The 16,566-nt window shown below is 32.8% G+C and overlaps 1 long non-coding RNA gene across 1 annotated transcript; it reads right to left on the bottom strand.

Moving 5' to 3' along the window:
- Nucleotides 1-4,328: 4,328 nt before the first annotated feature.
- LOC133176566 (uncharacterized) lies at nt 4,329-11,928 on the bottom strand. Its single transcript, XR_009719485.1, has 4 exons — nt 11,849-11,928; nt 8,978-9,073; nt 4,597-4,701; nt 4,329-4,381 (listed from the first exon to the last, which is right to left on the bottom strand). It is a non-coding gene; the product is annotated as an uncharacterized LOC133176566 (long non-coding RNA).
- Nucleotides 11,929-16,566: the final 4,638 nt, after the last annotated feature.

Raw genomic sequence — 16,566 nt, 5'->3', positions numbered from 1 at the left:
GACTGAAACCAATATTGGTCCTATAGGTCATCTCATATTTTTAACTAGAAGTGTTCCTTTGATATACTATATTTTACTTAATTTCTATAGACTTACTATACCCTGAAAAAAAAGAAGGAAAACAGGAACTACCTATTTAAATGACCCCGACCACCGAGGTTAATCTAAAGTTTGTCCCTGCCTACCTGAAAAACAGACTGCCTCGGGCAGTCAGTAATTTCCAACTCTGGTTATGAGATGCTAAATGTTTAATATTTACAATTAAATGCTTATATTTACATTTTTAAATTCATGATCGATTGAGAAAGTCGATAAAATCATTTCTATATTAAGTCTGTATACTGTATAGGGGGAAAATAACTCGCGGTGTTAATATTCGCTATATTCACGGTGTGAATAAATCCGTGAATTCAAGAAACAGTGAATAAGTTTTCAATAACCTACATGTTATATTTGGAAATTTGAGAATAGACTACGATAGGTAAATATACGTGCAGTGCATGGTCATTTCAGTAATTACGAATTGTACTTGTCATTCAATTATTTTAATTAAAATGCTTGACATTAATTTAGATCACCCAGCAGATAATAACCTGTATTTGTTTAAAAAAAAAACTGTTTTAATAGCCAACGCTACATGTTTCATCAATCAAAACACTAGGGTCATGGGTTTTGAATACCCGTACGTAACTATGTTACGACGTGTATTTGTTACCTGCATTATCATGTTTTTATCGACATTTTGGTTTTAAAAAATCATTCAAATAACTATTGAACTTGCTGATGTATATATAAATCTACCCTGTTGTTCGTGAAGTGAATACATAACGCTGATTAATGCCTTCTAGCTATGCTATGGATTAAACGGATATAGACATTGAAGGGAGTTACATGTAACCTTAGTTATATACCGATTCCGCGAATTCAACAAACCGCGATCGTGTCAGAGGAGAGAAAAACATGAAAATTACAACCCCTGAAATTAATCCCCTATACAGTACTTCAACCGAGAAATTAGTTGAAACTGGTTCCAGAAATGAAGCTGAAAATGTTCAATAGTTTACAGACAATACTTGACACATGATGACTGAACAAGAACAGATAGCAATAAGTAATTTAAATGACTCAGGTGAATTATAACCTGTTCAATCTTAGATCCATCTTTTTTCTAATACGAGGGTTGATCCAAAAGTTCATGGAATTTAATTATTTCTAAAATTTTATTGTGATTTGATGAAAGCAAACAATAGGCATATTTATAATATAGAGTCATTATGCAACAATACTGGAAAATTTCACCACGTTCCAATTACCAATAAGGTCACATGAGCTTTCTGAACACTGATAGTTGTAAAATCCGGGGGAGACTTCGACGTAACGTCAAGTTAAGTATGTCATGTCATGTTATAGGAGCATCTCACCCTCATGTTCAATTCAACTAAGTAATTCTACAGAATATTCTGCCTTTTTCTCTTTTTTTCTCTCAAGAAAAGCCTGGGTATCCACCAATCGACTTATCTTTATATTACACTCATATTTCAAAAATACTCCCCATCTTTCCATATGACGTTCCAATTTCAGTAGCAAAGTCAAGCACAGTACGTCAGTGGTCAACATCCATCAACGCTTGATTTGTCTACGAGAAAAACAGACCCTCCAAAAGCAGCCACACCTTTAATCAACCTCCATGGAAGTTCTGTTGTTCTTAAATTTCTCACGCCACTGGAAAATCAGTTGCTAAATGCATTTTTCTCCAGCCTGTATCAGTAGTATACCCCTTTAAGTCAGAGTGTTCCTAAGATTTTAACAAAACTTATAACTTGACTGAAATGTGACGTTCTCTAACAATTAAAAGATGAACAAGAAATCATCAACTAATAATCTATATATCAAGTTAAATCAGTAAAACTCTCACAGACAGGTATATTAGTGGTCAAGCAATCGTAATAATGACAAAATTCTCATTTTATTTGCCACTTAGCGCATGTTTTTTCTTATATCACGTATTAAGAATTAAAATGATAATGAACGAGTAAATGTCTCCCCTGCATTTTAAAACATCCTTTGCTATGGCAACTGCCATAGAGTTACTATCATTAATATTTAAAATATTTTTTTATTAAAAAAATTCAACAAGTGTCTATATTTTTATTTGTAATTTTCAACCACTTTCACTAATAAATAAATAAAATAAGAAGAAATTCCATGAACTTTCGGATCAATCCTCGTACACGTCAGTCATTAAATTTATATAATATACAGTATGCATAAGGGAGACCAAATGTATTATTACTGCATTAAGGAGACCAACCACTATCCATATGTAAATCAGTATTCAACCACTTTCACTAATAAAAAAATAAAATATGAAGAAATTCCATAAGCATTTGGATCAACCCTCGTACATGTCAATCATTAAATTTATATAATATACAGTATGCATAAGGGAGACCAAATGTATTATTACTGCATTAAGGTGACCAACTACTCTCCACATGTAAATCAGTATTCAACCGCTTTCACTAATAAATAAAAAAAAATATGAAGAAATTAGTGATGAGACATCGGTTAATTTTCATAATCGATCATCGGTTGGAATTGGTTACTGCTTCTGATGCGATTTCACCGATTATAATCGGATTTCTTCATAGTTTTGTATACAAAAAGCAGACTATTACAATAATTTCATTTATTTCTTTAACATAAATATATAAAATACATAATATATTATTTTCTTTGTTGTTTTGCTTCTTTTACACTTTCTAGACCTAAAAATATTTACAGTGGACACCCAACATGGCTGCCTAGTGGCAGAAAACGAACTTCAAAAAGTTAAGGGGGGAATTGATCACTCTATATTTAAGGTAAATGTTGACTAAGTTGCATATTTTATATCTCAAATAGAAGATACAATTAATATTTTTTGAATAAAAAGAATCAGCTGATTGATCAAACCAAATAGCAAACACAGATTTGGCAGAAAAAAAATTCACCCGGGGGTAAATTGAATGGGTCGGTCGGGTTATTACAGGAAACAAAAATAATTTTTTTAGGCCCTATATATGCATCTTCAGTTCTTAATCACCTCTGCTTCGTGCTAGTTGGCTAGTATCAGATGCAGATGCCATTTTCTTTCATTAAGAAGAAATGAATTTTAAACCAGAAATGGATAATTCCGGAATGTATTGTATTAGAAGTATGTTTCCAATGATCGATTATGAAAAACTATAATCGATCATCGGAATCAGTAGCATTTTTTTGTCGACAATCGATGTTTTCTGATTATCCGTACAACACTAGAAGAAATTCCACGAACTTTTGGATCAACCCTCGTACACGTCAGTCATTAAATTTATATAATATACAGTATGCATAAGGGAGACCAAATGTATTATTACTGCATTAAGGAGACCAACAACTCTCCACATGTAAATCAGTATTCAAAACTTGAGATTTTAATACCCTAATAATTTACATGTTTAGTTACACATGTTACATGAACTAAATCTATTTACCTTTGTCATAACGCAAGAACTGTTTTACATTCAGCCAACTTTAACATTACACATGCATACAGTGTATGCCATGCATTAGGAAGACCAGATGCATTATTTCAACATTAAAGAAACCAACTACAATGGAACAATTAGACAGTATTCCAAAAAGTTCATTCCAATACCATAGTAATTTCCCTTAATTTGGTTGTATTTAGATGACTTAAATCAATTTATCTCAGCCAGAATTGGAACAAAAAAACTAATCATAAAAGTGGCCAAACACATGAACAGACAGATGGACATGATGATTCCTATGCTTATATACTCCCAAAGTTGCCAAAGTAGAGCAGATGCAGTGGTTAGAGCGTCTACTCTAGAGTTGGGGAGAAAGAAGCTGATCCTTACATCGCGAGTTTGAATCCCACTGTGGGACGTGGAGACCCGTTCTTCAGATGAGACAGAGGTATTAACCGAGGTCCCATGTCACAGTAGGTGCTGGCTCGATAAAGATCCCTCAATGCTCAATGGCCGTAAGTGCTGAGTATAGGACAAAAATTTGCAGCTTTCCACTGACAAGTGGTGGCGTCTCCATATGAGTGAAAAATTCTCAAGAGGGACGTTAAACAACAAACACTCTACACCCAAAACTTTGTTTGCAGAAGATTTTGTGATACATGCTTTACAAGTATACATATTGTTCATAAGGGAATAAAAATGCTATAATATATCATTAAGGAAAGCAACTGAAATTAAATCTGCACTTCTAATTGAACTAAACAAAATTACCCTTTGTCAGAATGTAGATTTATAAACAGGAAGGCTGTTTTTCTTCATTTTTTCCATGTCAGATTCAGGCTGTTCTTGAAAAAATTCTGGCATTCACCCTGTAAAAGTGAACAGTGCAGATAATAAAGAGCTTCTAAATAAACTGCATAATATTTAAATGATCCACTTAAAAGGGATAACAAATGCATTTAACTCCATCAAGGAGACCAACTGATATCCATATATATATATAAATCAGTACATGTATTTTAATTGTGATATTTTAATATCCTAGTAATTTACATGTTTAGTTTCATGAAATAAATCTATTTACCTTTGTCCAATGACCAATGAGCACAAGCACTGATTTTTCCTCTTTTTTCTTAACGGAATCACCAGGGCCAGTCTGCGGTCCATATGATTCTGGCATATGTACACTCTGTAAAATGCATATTTGTACCATGTATAGGCATATGAACAATATTTCTATACTACATACATGCATCATTAAACTTAATAATCTTTTTTTTCCAAAATTCATTATTCATAGTGTTTTGCTGTTAGCAAAATTCAACAAAAACTATACCGTATATATACTTGCCTATAAGGTGGTCCACCTATAAGTCAGTTGTATTTTTTGAGGTTATTTTGGAGGGATTTGCTATTGACCCGCTTATAAATTGGTACAACTTTTTGCCAGAATCAATTGACAATTTCAAATCAATGCTCTGATGTTTTAACCTGGTTTCAAAATACTAATCTTTTTATGACTCACCTATAAGCTGGACATAGAGTATATACAGTACCTGCATTATACATGCTTTAGGAAAACCAAATGCATTATTGCAATATTAAAGAGACCATTGTGGCAAATGAAATCAATGTATGAATTGTATTCAAAACTACGGGTGTACTAATTTGTCTGAAGTATATCATGATATAATGTGATACACAAAGACTTTAACAGGATATGTACATATACCCACATGCCTAAATGTAACAACAGGAATTATCGTTCCACAATAATTTATTGAAATTGCCAATATGAATAAACAAAAGCAAACTTTGTTTCGATTGTATGAACTTTAAGTTTTCTTTTTCCACTACGGTCAGATAATCTAACTATCCCCCCTGGTTGGCTACCGGGTCCTTCGTTAGACTGCCTTATCGGACATGATATTTACTGAAGATTTGATTTTTGGTACTGACTTTTATACTCTAAATAATGTCTTTAATTGTTTAATTTCTTGAGGTCAATATCACTTTGATGTGTTCAGTGTTTACTTTGATATGTAATGATGTGTATAAGCGTGTATTTTCGATAATTTAAATTTCTAGTACAGTAATCATCCCCAAGCCGCTGTTTCATTATCGTGTCATAGTATCTCTGAGAGTGCATTTTATTAACACCTCCAAATCACCTGGCCTGTGTAATTAAATTTAACTACCAAAAACAACAGCTTGGGACTAATAAGGTGTGATTATCAGCAATGGTCCCATGAAGCCTGTGCTAGACCTAACGGAAACGTTCAACAGAACGTAAAATTAGCATAATGGGATTATTGTGTACTAAGGTGTGAATTCAGTGGAGCGATAATTTGTTGGACTTCGAGATAACGCATGTGTTTATAGCACTTGGGACAGTAAATCTACTTCGAGATAAGCGAGGTATTCAAGATTACGTGTTCGAGATACCGGGGGTTTTTTTAAATCATGAATATAATAAAAACGGCTGGGACCCTTGATTCACTTCAAGATATCCGTGGTATTCGACATACCGGTGTTCGAGATACTGAAGTTTACCTGTATATCGACACATATCTAGATTAATGAATATATCGTATCAAAAACAAGAGGCCCATGGGCCACAACGCTCACCTGAGCACATTGGCTAGGAAAAAGCACAAATCACTTCAGTATTGAAAAGTTTAAAGGGGAGGGGGCTTGGATTTTGAACTACCTGAGGATGCTTCCATATCAATATAACAAATGGCTTTACTGTTCTTGAGCAGAAGATTTTTAAAGATTTTTTTCCTATATATTCCCTTGTTAAAAATTTGATCCCCCATTGTGGACCCTCCCTACCCCCCCCCCCCTTCCATCATTTGAACAAACTTGAATCTACACTACCTGAGGATGCTTCCATATCAATGTGACTAAACATGGCTTTTCTGTTGATGAAAAGATTTTTTCCTATATATTCCTATGTAAAAATTTGATCCCACATTGTGGCCCCACCCTACCCCTGGGGTTTATGATTTGAACAAACTTGAATCTACACTACCTGAAGATGCTTCCATATCAGTATGACAAAACATGACTTTGCTGTTCTTGAGATAAAGGTTTGTGAAGTTTTTTCCTATGTATTCCTATGGAAAACTATGATCCCCCATTGTGGTCCCACCCTACCCCAAGGGGTCATGATTTGAACAAACTTGAATATACACTACCTGAGGAAGCTTCCATATCAATATGACAAAACATGGCTTTGCTGTTCCTGAGAAGAAGATTTTTCAAGTTTTTTTTTCCCTATATATTCTTATGTAAAACTATGATCCCCCATTGTGGCCCCACCCTACCCCCAGGGGTCATGATTTGAAAAAAAACTTGAATCTACACTACCTGAGGAAGCTTCCATATCAGTATGACAAAACATGACTTTGCTGTTCTTGAGAAGAAGATTTTTGAATTTTTTTCCTATGTATTCCTATGTAAAACTTTGATCCTCAATTGTGGCACCACCCTAACCCTGGGGGTCATGATTTGAACAAAGTTAAATCTACACTATCTGAGAATGCTTCCATATCAATATGACTTAACAAGGCTTTGCTGTTCTTGAGAAGAAGATTTTCAATTTTTTTTTCTGTATATTCCTATGTAAAACTTTGATCGCCCCTTGTGGCCCCACCCTACCCCGAGGGGTCATGATTTGATACAAACTTGAATCTTCACTACCTGAGGATGAATCAACATCAATATGACTAATTGTGACTTTGTTGTTCTTGAGAAGAAGATTTTTCAAGATTTTTTTCTACATATTTCTATGTAAAATTTTGATCCCCCATTGTGGCCCCACCCTACCCCTGGGGGTCATGATTTGTAGAAAATTTAATCTACACTACCTGAGAATGATTCCATATCAATATGACTAATTGTGGCTTTGTTGTTCTTGAGAGAAAGGTTTTTAAAGATTTTTTTTCTATAAATTCCCATGTAAAATTTTGATCCCCCATTGTGCCCCCCCCACCCCGCCCGGGGGTCATGATTTTGTACAAACTTGAATCTACACTACCTGAGGATGCTTCCATATAAATTATGACTAATTGTGGCTTTGTTGTTTTTAAGAAAAACAATTTCAAGATTTGTCCTACATATTTCTATGTAAAACTTTGATCCCCCATTGTGGCCCCACCCTACCCCTGGGGGTCATGATTTGAACAAACTTGAATCTGCACTACCTGAAGATAATTCCATATCAATATGCCTAATTGTGGCTTTGTTGTTCTTGAGAAAAAGATTTTTAAAGATTTTTTCTATATATTCCTATGTAAAACTTTGATCCCCCCTTGTGGCCCCATCCTACCCCTGGGGGTCATGATTTGAACAAACTTGAATCTACATTACCTGAGGATGATTCCATATCAATATGACTAATTGTGGCTTTGTTGTTCTTGAGGAGAAGATTTTTAAAGATTTATTCCTATATATTCCTATGTAAAACTGTGACCCCCCATTGTGGCTCCACCCTACCCCAGGGGGTCATGATTTGAATAAACTTGAATCTACACTATGTAATGAAGGTCTCACCTAAGTTTCAACTTTTACAGCCCAGTGGTTCTTGAGAAGAAGATTTTTAAAAGATATCACTAAATTTTCACTAATTCTTAATTATCTCCCCTTGAAATAGGGTGTGGCCCTTCATTTGAACAAACTTGAATCCCCTTTACCCAAGGATGCTTTGTGGCAAGTTTGGTTGAAATTGGCCCAGTGGTTCTTGAGAAGAAGATGAAAATGTGAAAAGTTTATGACAATGACGACAGACAACGGACAAATTTTGATCAGAAAAGCTCACTTGAGCCTTTGGCTCAGGTGAGCTAAAAATAACTTAATTCCAATACATTTTGGGCAGGCAGTTTTTTTTAGGTAATTCTGTGAAAAACTTGGGAATTTCAATCACCAAAGATTATATTTACCGGTAACTGTTTTGAATTAAAACTGATAAAAATGATATAATCATTAAGGAGGTAGCACATCTTAAATGATTATTACAAAATCATAAAAATACATAGACAACTTTACTTAACATGTTGATTTTACAGTCAAGAAAAGTTTGAATTTGAAGTGTAATTTTTAAAGACGGTGAGACATAAAATTAAAAATGAGTAAAAAAACAATTATTATTTTTATAAAATTCATGCATAATGATTTATAAGACTTTTTGACAGAATTGTTAAAGAATTCAATATATTGCATATCGCATTAAAAAATGTCTTTCTTTTTTTTTTTTTTTTTTGCTCAATACACAGCCCTAGCAAAAATGATATATACAACAAGGACTTTGATTGGATTATTAACATTCATTCGATTGATCATAATTATTAACTGTTATTGCACTTCATTTTCAAAATGTTGTTAGGTACATTGTTTGTTCACTCTTTTGCATTGATATTATAATTTATAAAAGAGTATTTTAGCAGAAAAAATTATCAATTTACCTTTCTTGGAATAAAGACATGTTGACCCTTGAGCTGAGATTTTCTCTCTTTCCATAGATTTGTTACACTGGGGTCCACATGATTCTAGCAGAGACCCTGTAAAAAAGGACTTAACTATGGAAAAGCATGAAGAATATATGCCTATTATACATATCTTAAATTCTAATGAAAACAATGTTTTTTAATTAAGATTCATATATTTCTAATGATTGACATAATACAAATTCAAAATAAAATATCCATGTCTATATTATACACTGTACCTTAAGCAGACCAATTGCATTATTACATCCTTCAGGAGACCAACTTAAATCAATTTTTGAGAACTACTTGTGAGAACAATAAATTTGTCTACTTTACAGTACTAAATGTACATGGAATCTATAGGATCATGTTACTTTAATTGACCTGCCTTAGTTCAACACAGTAATCTAACAAAGAAATTGAGCCAAAACAACATTTTAAGACTTTTTGAACAGTGCATGTTCCTATCATTTCAAAACCATTACCAGTAAAAATGCTAATATAGGAAAATGATGACAATTAATTAATATTGTACTTTCAGGTATATTAGATGAATTAATCTGATTCGTCAAGAAACATTTATTAAAAAGCACTATTATCCGCTGAATAATGAAGCCACGCCCAGTGTCGCAACAGTCAACATTGCTTGACGACGGGTGATATTCCAAAAAATAGTGACTGCGCAGATTTATGCGCTCAAGGTTCACTATTATTTGTATTTGTATAAAACATTCAGTATAATATAATAAATATTGCATGTAGTTGAGTGTAATATTGAAAATTTTCACCCCTCGAAAACCAAATACGTCAAAAAGGGGATGGGTTTCTTTTCCAACTTCTACATAGTTTCGCCCCTGCAAAAACTGGTATAGACCTTGGAAATGTTTAAACGGGCTAAGAGAAATCAAATGCATCAAGAGTACTTAATTGTTTTTACCCAAGTTACATGCCAAAAAAGATTCAGAGAGACGTCACATAAAGTTAACGTTGATTTGAACTGAAGTTAGGGTGTCAAAAGTCATTCACGTCCAAAAGTGACATTGATCATGTGTGGTAGATATTAAACTCCTACGGGCTAAATATGCTGCCATAATCAAGTGAGGATCTTTCCCTAATTCTATATATAAATCCATTTAGTACAATATTATATGCACTTAAGCAGCTGTTTATGACATTGTAAAATTATATAAACAAGACCGGATTATATAATTTATATCAATTTATATAATTAATAATATAATTTATATAATTTTATCAAGATAAGTGTATGGGGTAGAGAGAGCAGACATTGAGAATCAATGTTGTCGGACCTCATGAAACTAAACTAACAGTCTTCCAAATAACCCGGGAGTCCAATGACAGGGACCTGTTAAATTTGCAGCCGGGCATGTAAAAATTGCCAAATTACATGTCTGAAGAGGGCATATGTGAATCTTCTTTCATTGTACAATCTTTACTTGCCATTTACTCTGTCCTACCCCCATTATTCGCTTAAACGTTGCTATATGTAATGTCGATGGATTGCCTGTCTACATTCTCGATACGACCTGTCAAATGATTGTCAATCTAATCATTGAAGTGTTTAGTTTAACCTATTTGTTTTCTCGAAGTTGCTTGCTAAATTACGAGATGTTCATCAATACCACATACTGTGGCACTACAGTCATGATCCCATTTCTGAAATTCAGTTCAGCTAAACCGGCCAACAAATGACCAGCATGCAACTCAAAAGTTATTTATGAACAAAAACGCTTTATAAAATGGCAATCACAGGCCATGGTTGGTTTACGACGCTGAAAAAATTAATATAAAACCTTTATACCTAATGGGTTTTTTTTGTTGCACAATACTGGTAAATGTAAGAATTTTGAGTAGGACATGTACAAATTTGAATGGGCTGGGTAAAAATGATAGGTCTACATGCCCGAAGGGCATGTGCTGAAAAAGAATTGTTGTGAAGACTGAACTTAAGCGACAGCGCCGGGTGATCATATAAAGTCCCCTTTATTACATAATAATTTGGCAAATTATCAACACATCAAGCTAAAATTTCCAACGGTGAGAATTTTTATTTTTTAAGTTGAAACCTCGTGACCTGTGAAAAAATGAAATTTGTATCCCATCTAAAGTCTTAAAATGTATCAAGGTAATTTTTGATACAAATTTGCGGTTGGGGTTGTAAATGAAGGATAAAACCAGAGACCTCGGAATGGAATACTCGGAAGTCTCTGGTTTTATTCTACCCCCAACTGGAAGTTGTATCCCATCTAAAGTCTTAAAATGTATCGAGGTAATTTTCGTGGAATAAATGAGTGCTTTACAATAAAGAGACTCGACCAGAGACGTCTGAAACGATTTATTTGACAAGAAAAAAGTCTCTTGAAGCGAACAATGTCATTTTAAAGTACGTTAATGATTGATAATGATACATGAACAAAATACGAGCTTGAAGTGGGGGTGCCTGAAATTGAGTTAGATACCTTGTGGTAAAAATAAGTAGGGGTGCACCGTATATGAAACAAGTGCCTGTGATTGATAGTCTGAAATTTCTCTTCACCTAAATATTAAAAGCTTGCAGTGATCGCTATAAATCTATACAACAGTCAAGTTACATATGGTAAACTAACATAAAAACAAGATTACAACAGTCATGATTACAGAAGGTATATTTTGAAGACTCTAGGTCAGTAGGTGAATGTAAACAGGTAAACACACGTGGGACAGTCACCGCAAATATGAACCACAAAACGACTTATAACATTAAAATGTAAATATTCATCTGCACACAGATTTTGCATAATAATAATAATTTTTAAAAGTGTAAATTAAAATATAAAATAAACAAACCTCAAACCTTGTAACAAGGCTTGTTTCCCTACAATCTTATTCTGGTTCTCTGTGGTTCACTGAAAATGCAGGGAACCAGGATGCGTTATTAACTCGTACACAGATTTGTTGATACGAATAAACCTATAAACATATATATATACGAAATAAAATATTATCGTAAAAAATGAAGAATTTCAAATTGCTTGAAAAATTATCTTTATGTAGTTTATAATAAATGGTTGTAATTGTTTATTAATTTCTATCTATCCATTAAAATTTGATACGTATATCAGCTTAATATGTATCCGTCTGAACAATTATTGTTATTACACTCCCTGTCACATCTTCATAGTTAAGCCTGTAAGCATGGTAAGTAGGAATCAATTTCAGTTGAAGGGGACCAAAACCAAACATTTTTCAGTTTCATTTGGTGGGGAGGGGGGGGGGGTATAAACCTCATATGATTATTTTATCTCTGTCACTGAACTGCTGAAAATAATGAAGGGAACTAGACTGCGAGAATGATTTGTTTACAGAATTAAAATACGAAATAAATTATCATACATACGAAATAAAATAATTTCATGAGAAAATGAAGAATTTCCAATTGCTTAAAAAAAAGAAGCTTTTCATGTATGTGATTTACAATAAATGGTTGTACTTTTATATTTTCTATATATCCATTAAAATTTCACAGTATCAGTATTTCACTATTTGTAAACATTAACAATAATATTAAATAAATGTTACACTCACTGTGGCTTTGACTGAGTTACTGTCACATCTTCATAATTAAACGAGAATATTCCCTTCCGTAAATATTGCTATATATATCTGAACTGTTACCAATTCATCTTTCTTTGGTGAAAGAAAACCTCAGGGATGGAGAATAGGCCCGTACGTAATTTAGTTGGAGGGGGGGGGGGTGAGCACAACCAAACAACATTTTTCAGTTTCAGTTTGGGGGAGGCTACAAACCAAAAAATTTTTAATAAGCAAAAGAAAAATACATTGTCAGAGTTTATTATTGAGGGGGCCCAAAAGCAAAAGAAAAATAGATCATCAGAGGTTATTATTGAGGGGGCCCAAGCATAAAGGAGCAATGTTTTCTATAGTATACCTAAATTTCAGCAAAATTACAGGGGGCCTGCCCCCTCCCCCCGTTCCTTCAGCCATGTATTGTATCAAATCTGCTTCACCCTGATTCAGATTTTTTTTACAGCATATATATTCTATTAGCAGAGGACCACATTATATTAATAAACAATTATTAAATTACAGCTATTTTTTTCTTACAGGGTCTGTTTATATTCATTTATACTATATCATGATGATCATGTCCTGCATGATGTTTACAGAAAGTTTAATTTAAATTTTTAAGCTCGAAATAGCTGCGTCAACTTGCGAGACTATTTTTTCAACGCTCGGCCTAATCTCTAAATATTTAATTTGTTTGTGGACTTGCATAAAAGAATTAAAAAAATATAGGGGCCTATCATTTAACTTTATTTCGAATTTCCTTCAGGATTTTATATACCGAACTATAGTCTAACGATTATTTAAAATCATACTTTTTCTCTTGAAAGCTAAATTACTAGGCAAAAAAAAAAAAAAAAAAAACAACAACAAAAAAACCAAACGAATGTTTGTCTTGTGTATTCTTAATTACAACTTATTACTGTATCATTTTAGTTACTTACCCAAATTTCTCAACATCCATGGTGTTCAGAGGTCATTTTCTGAAAACTGAAGGGGCATTCCGATGGCATTCGGAACAAATGACGGAAAGCACTTGCTAAGAATTCAAAACATGGTTCATAAATTTACAATATTTTTCCTTTTTAGGTTTTTAACATAAAACATGGAAAACTAAGTTAAAGAAACACTCATTTGAACAAATCAAAAGCGGAAAAAATATATATGCTAGATTTTTTGTTTAATTGCATGTTTTTCATGGTCTCCAAAATGCAGAAAAATTATCCTTTGAAATTATACGTAGGTTATAAATTCTTTTCTTTTTTAGGGAAGATGATAGAAATTAGACAACTTTTGAATGTTAAATAACAGAGTTAAAGATTAATAATATTTAATGGCAGACTGTTTATTTATCTATAAAAAGACATTTGCAATACTGATGAGGTCAAAATAATAGGGAGACCGAAAAAGGTCGCCTTAATCCAGTGGTCTCCCTAAGCCAGAAAATATATCCTCCTTGGTCTCCTAAAGCCATATGTCATATATATATATATATATATATATATATATATATATATATATATATATATATATATATATATTAAATAAAATACAGTAACTGTTGTAATAATGAACCTTGTAGCTCTAATTCTAAAGTCTATCCGGAATTTACATTTACAAATAGCGGTTATAGTAAAGTTTGACAGGAATGTACAAAAAGGTCTCATCAAAGGTCTTAACTTAGAAACTGTCAGCAATATACAAAGAAGTCTTATACTAAAGTCTGACAGGAATGTACAAGGAGCTCTCATACTAAAGTCTGGCAGTAATTTAGGAATAGCTGTTATAATACAGTCAAACAGAAATGTACAATTAATAGATCGTATACCAAAGTTTGTACCTAGCACCTGTCAGGAATGTACAACGAAATCTCAGAATAGAGTCTTTACATAGAACTACTGTCAGGAATGTACAAATCCCATACTTAAGTCTATACCTAGCACTTGGCAGGAATGCACAAATAGCTCTCATACGAGAGTTTATTCCCAGCATTTGACTGGAGTGTGTAAGAGTTTATTTGTAATCTTGCGTAACATATGATGCTTGAAGATTTATTACGTCATTGCTGAATTGTTATATTTTATATACTCTTGGTTTTATTTAATTTCTTAAATAAAATTATAATACAATTTTAATAATTTTAAAACTGTGCCCTCATATCAGTTATATAGTTTTAAGAAGTACAAGAGCCGTTCATTTCTACGATAAAATGTTTTCTTTGGTTGTTAGTATGGAAAATAATGTTGCATCTGTTGCAGAAATAATATATAACCCGCGTAAGCGAGTTAGGAAAATTCTAATCGTAATATCTGCAACATTAATTCCTATGCTAACAAAGAAAGAAAGACATTAGTGTGTATTTATGTCTGTATAAATAATCATATAAAGTAAGACTGATTACTTTAATTATTGTATTATTGCAGCCCGGAGGACCGGGCTGCTCTATACATATAAGTTTAAGTGTTGGTATATGGGGATTGAGGTGGGAGAAGTTATTCAGAATTAAAGGTTTTCTAAACATTAACAAGATTGTTAATCAGAATGTTCTTTCCCTTTATAAATTACGAGATACACAATATATTTACTTCCATAAAGTGAATCTGTAAAAATATATATGTTTTTCATATTTAATATATAAAGTTGCATATCATTTACTATCGAAAAAACGACAGGTCCCTTTTTTTAGAACATCTAATTTTACTTATCGCATAAAAACGTAAAAACGTACTTTACACAGTTCGTGTTTTATTATCTTAAAGTGAAAGGCATTTTTGAAAATAGGTGATGCATGTGTCTGGTTTCAAATTATATTTTATGCAGCCAACATTTACTTGAGGAATTGATAAAGTTTAAAAGGGTATCGTTTTTGTTCGATTTTCATCCGCCTATAAGTTTTCAAAATAGTCTCTACTATCGTCTCCATCATTTAGACGCATGCCTTTTTCACACATATCGAAGCGGTTTGATGATCAAGACTCATTTCCATTGTTTACTTTATTTATTTCCCGGGCGACAATTGATGGTTACATCAATGTTTTCTTGTTGATATTATGTGCGTCATTGATATGTTTCATTCATGAATGAACGAAATTTATAAGTTGGCTTGTTAAAGGAACCTGGACACAGTGCATTGTTTACAATTCTAAATGTCTATTTTAAAAAAAAACAAACAAACTTCAGTTTAATGATTTGAACTTACTTGAATATTCTAAGAATTCAATGACAATGACATTCTTCATAATATCACGTCAAATGCCAGTGTTTGTAAACAAGGCACGAGCTCTGTTATTGTTAGTGTTTACGTTTTACCGGGTGTGTTCAATTTGTTTAGTCTGTACACATCACTGAGCACGGACGGACAATATACTTGTGAGTTGGTTTTGCTTTCTAACATTTCTACTCTGAACTTCCTGGATTATAGTTTTCATAAATACACAACAAAATTTCTGCTTATGGATATATTATGTTTTTATAAAGTTTACTTTGTGGAAGTGCAAGGAGATGTGTCAATCAAACGCATCCCCAAAAACGTACTTTTAATAATTACAAGATAAAAGGGTTTTTTTTTATCACGCTTTAAACATATTTCGGTGTGAAATTGCTGTAGCAACATATGAACCATTATATTATTTAGATTATTTAGAAAATTTTAGAAAATATGAGCTTCAAATCTGTGTCCAAGCCCCTTTAAGCGGTGTTTACTTACAAACGACCGTGTTTTTCATAAGAAATAAAGGAGATAATATTCAGTGGATGTAAATTAATACTTTGCATTTACACTATTGTCAACCTTTTTACTTAACCATTGTAAAATTCCCGAAAAAAGTTATTTCCGTGGGATATAATTGGTATCGTAATCTGTTGTACAATAAAATCAAAATCAAAATCATCGAGCTTCTTCCTACAATTAATGTTTTGATAAGCACTATATTGTTTATATCTCGTTGGTTGTTAAATGAACAATTAATCTAGATCTGATA

This window comes from Saccostrea echinata, unplaced genomic scaffold (genome assembly GCF_033153115.1).
Source record: "Saccostrea echinata isolate AGI-Se365-2 ecotype Australia unplaced genomic scaffold, CSIRO_AGI_Sech_v1 ptg000076l, whole genome shotgun sequence".
Lineage (NCBI taxonomy): Eukaryota > Metazoa > Mollusca > Bivalvia > Ostreida > Ostreidae > Saccostrea > Saccostrea echinata.
Note: the sequence above shows the minus strand (reverse complement) of the source record. Positions and strands in the feature narration are given on the sequence as shown.